Source organism: Chrysochloris asiatica, unplaced genomic scaffold (assembly GCF_000296735.1).
Source record: "Chrysochloris asiatica unplaced genomic scaffold, ChrAsi1.0 scaffold00148, whole genome shotgun sequence".
NCBI lineage: Eukaryota > Metazoa > Chordata > Mammalia > Afrosoricida > Chrysochloridae > Chrysochloris > Chrysochloris asiatica.
The window spans coordinates 938212-943190 of record NW_006408666.1 but is presented as its reverse complement, the minus strand read 5'-3'; the positions used below and the strand labels follow the sequence as shown (position 1 = coordinate 943190).

At 40.7% G+C, this 4979-nt stretch overlaps 1 pseudogene; it reads right to left on the bottom strand.

Annotated features, from left to right (window-relative positions):
• Positions 1 to 1085: 1085 nt before the first annotated feature.
• LOC102839613 lies at positions 1086 to 1959 on the bottom strand (annotated as a pseudogene).
• Positions 1960 to 4979: the final 3020 nt, after the last annotated feature.

Genomic DNA, 4979 nt, shown 5'->3' with positions numbered 1-4979 from the left:
TTAAGTGCCATCAACTTGGTTCTGATTCACAGCAACTCTGCATAGAGTTTTTAAGGAGCAGCTGGTGAGTTTGAACTGCCGACCTTGTGGTTCAAATCGACCTTGTGATCCTTTGATTTTCCTATAGTACCACGCCAGGACTCCAGCACTACTGTAGCAGAAATCAATTTCCTAACAGTTTAGGAGGCTAGAAGTCCGAATTTAGGACACTGGCTCTCGCAAAAGTTTTTTCTCTCTCTTCCCCTCAGCTCTGGGGGAAGTTCTTCATCTCTTTTCAGTTCCTGTCCCTTGGTGATCTTCGTGTGCCATGGTCTTATTTTCCTCCACCACTGCTTGCTTGCTTGGTCAATCTCGTTTTTTCCATCTCAAGAGATTGATTAAAGATACACTACACAAACTTGCCAAGTAACATAACAAAGAAACCCATTCCTAAGTAAGATTTTAACTACAGGTATAAGGGTTAGACTTTATAACATGTATTTTTGCCGGGAACAATTCAGTCCACAACACGGTTACTATGGGCTTGAAGACTGTGGGGAAGTTTGATTTTCAGCCCTGCCTTTTTATTCTGCATTCTGATCATACTCATCTCTGCTAATCTGCTTAAATATTAGCAGTGAGAAACCATTTGCTTAAGTAAAGGACTGCCTGGTATCCAAGAGCCATTTTCAAACAAAATTATTGAAAATACAGAAATCCTTCACTGGTTGTAAAATGGAACCATCATCCAATCTTCCACTTATTTATTTGCTTATGTTTGCCAAATCATTGCTAGCAAGACTCTTATATGTGGTTTCAGACATTGATTCTGTGCCTGGAATCTTGCAGGGGATTTCTACAGAATCTTCAGAAACATTGTAAGATGTTGTTGTAGGTCTGGTTTATAAGAGTTTACAAACCAGAGGTTATATGATGTCCAAGGACACAAAATGAGAGAGCTACTAAAGATTTGAATCAGATAATCTGTAATCTTTTTCTGTTTTGTTTTTAGCTCAATGGAAGTGAAACTTTGTTGAAGGCCCAAGGCCACAGGGCTCAGAAGAACCCCATTAGCAGGAGGCAGGGGAGCCAGGGGAGAGGGGTCCTTATTTGACCTTCTTCTTGGGGTGCAGGTTGTTGGTGTGGCCGCACTTCTTGCGGCAGTTTACAGCATGGGTGTGGAGGCGAGCTTAGCACTTGTGGCAGATCATCTTGTCATAGTTGTACTTCTGGGAGAGCTGGCACAGGGAAGGCTCGATGATGCCACCGTGCAGATGCAGCACCAGGTACAGGGTGGACTCTTACTGGATGTTGTAGTCTGAGAGCATTCGGTCATCCTCCTCCAGCTGTTTACCGGCAAAAATCAGACGCTGCTGGTCAGGGGGAATACGGTCCTTGTGTTGGATTTTGGCTTTGATGTTCTCCATGGTGTCACTAGGCTCCACCTCAAGAGTGATCTTGCCCATCAGGGTCTTCACAAAGATGTAATTTCTGCATCTGCCACTTGGCTGCCTTTCTCTAATCTGTAAAATATTCAATATTAGCAGAGAGAAGCCATTTGCTTAAGTAAAGCCTGCCTGGGATTCGTTGGTCCTACAGAGAAAGAATAAAAGCATAAACCTGGGCCACAGTGACCAGTCAAATGTCACAGAACTATAAAGTGACAGAGCTGGGAGACAGAAGTCAGGCTTCTAAATCTCAATCATATGGTCACATTATTAACTTTCCAGTACAATATTGTTATATACCAACATTCACCGCAGCGTTCATTACAATAGCTAAAAGGTGGAAACACGTCAAGTGTCCATCAACAGATGAATGAGTAAAACAAATATGAAAGATTCACACAATGGGATATTACCATGTCATCAAGAAAAATAAATTTCTGATACATGTTCTGACTTCGATGAACCTTGAAAACATTATGCTGAGTGAACTGTCAGATACAAAAGCTGTCACGTGATCCCCGTTGCACGACATATCTAATTGTTGATGTTATTGTTAGGTGCTGTTGAGTTCATTCCAACTCACAGTGACCCTGTGTGCAGCAGGCCAGAACACTGCCTGACTCAGTGTCAGCTTCACAATTGGTATTTTTGAATCCATTGTTTGAGCTGCCGTCTCAATTGTTATCATTGGAAGTCTTTCTCTTTTTTGCTGACCCTCTAACTTACCGAGTATGATGACATTTCTCAGGGACTTGCTCCTCCTGGTAACATGTTCAGAGTAACAGAGAAGTTTCTCAGTCCTTGCTTAGTAGTTACTAGAAACTGGAGAGAGGAGTGAATAACAAGTTAGTGCTTACAAGCACTGAGTTCCTGTTTTGGGTGATGAAAATGTCTAATGGCTAGTGATGATGGCTGCACAACGTGGCAACTGTGATCAGTGCCATTGAATTATATACTTAAAATGATAAAGATGCAAAGTTTGCTACATATGTTTTGCCATTGGCTGGTTGTGTGCCATGGAGTCACTTCTGATTTACCAGGTTGCTGTATAGAGTTCCTGAAGCAGTAGATCTTTATGGGAGCAGAAAAACTCATCTTTCTTCTATGGAATGACTGTTAGATTTGATCTGCTGACCTTGTGCTTAATATCCCGGCTTATAATCCAGTACACTACTATGACAGATGTTTTGCCATAGTAAACTAAATTAAACTAGGAATGCATCATTACACCTGTTTCCTTAATTGATTCTTGATTGACACTTACCAGCAGGTCAGTCTTTTTGTGTATCCCTATCACAGTGTTCTGTGCTTCCTCTAGGAAGCTCATGTTATGTCAATCAGCTACCTTCCTGATTGGTCAATGAATGCTTTGCCTTCGTTAAACATGCCTTCTTTTGAAATCACCCCCAAACTTATTTAGCAAAGAGAAAAGGCCTTTGACAAAACCATTCTCTGGTTCATTGGTAAGGATTAATTATGTCTGATTTCACATCTAAGCAAGAAAGTTTTTCCACTTTGAGGATGATGGAAATGCAAAATGGCACAGCCACTGTGGAAAACAAGTGGTAGTTTCTCTAAAAACTAAAAATAGAATGATCCTGTGACCCAACAATGCCACTCCTAGGTGTATATCTGAAAGACTTTAAAACAGAATCTAACAGAAACTTGAACACTAATGTTCTTTGCAGCATTATTCACAATAGCAAAAATGTGGAAACAAGCTAAATGCCCATCGACAGGTGTAGCTGTGTACAATGGGATATTACAGAGCCAGTAGGGAAAACGAAGGCTTGACCCATGCCCCCATGTGGATGAAGCTGAAAGACACTATCCTGAGTGAAATAAGTCAATCACAAATACTGTATAAGTACATTTATATAAAAAGACAAAGAAAATGTTTAGAGAACAAAGTTTTTTAGTGACTAACAGGAAAGGGAGGGAGCTAGAAAGGGGAAGCAATGAATGGTGAAGATACTATCACATTGATTAAGGGTAGAGTTTTCCAGCCAATTATTGTGATTACTGTCAATAAGTTGTATGCTTGTAAAACTTGAGTTGGCATCCATTGATTTGTTGTATTATAATAGATATATTTAAACAATGACAGAAGGAAAAACAAACAAACAAAACAGTAGCTACTAAGGCTGCTATGTACAACGAAAAACTTCCTGGGATGTGGTTCTGTTACTTGGAGATGTAGGGTCATGGTTTCATGGGACATCCCAGTTCATTGGTCTGATCTACCTCCTAGTTCATTGTGTAATGCCTGCATGGTAAAAGCTCACAGGCAACTATCCAAGACACATCAACTGGTGTCTATCTGCCTAGAGCCACAAAGGACTAAGGAGGGTCAGGGAAGATATGGAATGCATTCCTCATTGTTTCCATAAAGAGCTGCCTAATTTGCCATGTGACCAGAAGAACTGGATGGTGCCTGGACACCATACTGAACATTTTGATTAAAGATTCCATAGGAGAATCCTGATCAAGTGGGAAATGCAGTGTACAATTTCAAATTGTTATGAACTCTAGACTTCTTGAAGGTTGCCATGAAAGTTGTTTGACTGGAAATCTGATATTATTACCTGAGATCGTCCTTAAACTTTAAACCGAAAATATTGTCTTAAGTCTACTTAAACCAAATAGTAGTTTAGCTTAACTAGCCAAAAAGGTTTGCTGTGAGCATTAGCTCTTTTAAGAAATGTCTATATTGAACTGCAAGGTCGGTAGTTCAAACTCACCAGCTGCTCCTTGGAAACCCTATGCAAAATCTCTATGGGTCACAACAGACTTAACAGCACTTAACAACAACAACATGAGGGATCAAACGAATAACAGTAACTCCAAAAATTAGATAGGAACCTTAGAGGGCAGTGGGTTGGTGAGGGAAGAAAAACTCAAAAAAAAAAGAGGGTGACAATAGTTGCACAACTTGGAAAGTGTCATCAACGACACTAAATTGTACATGTACAAACTGTTGAGTTGGCATATGTTTAGAATATTCTCAACAACAACAAAACAAATGTGAAAAACCAAGTCTTTTGCATTTCCTTACTATTGTCTGAAGAAGTCCTGGTATGGCGCTGTGGACTAATGCGCTGGTCTGCAAAGTCGGATTGAACCACAAGGTCGGCGGTTCAAGCTCACCAGCTGCTCAGTGAAAACCCTATACAGGGTTGCTATGGGTTGGAACCAACTCAACAGAACTTAACACCACCACCACCACCATTATTGCCTGAAGAAACCCTGGTTGGGTAGTGGATTACAACCTGAGCTGTCAATTGAAAGGCCAGCAGTTAATTACCAGCTGCTCCACCGGAGAAAAATGAGGCTTTCTGCTCCCACAACAATTTACAGCCTCGGAAACCCCATGCAGAATTGTTATGAGTTAGAACCGACTCCACGGTCCAACGCCACTGCCGTATTATTGTCTGAGCATCGGGCTTAGCATTGACAATGCAGTCATATTGAACTACCATCAATGTTTTTTTCTTCAATGGCTGTATATTATTGCTTACCATAATGTTGTTGTTGTTGTTGTTATGTGCCATG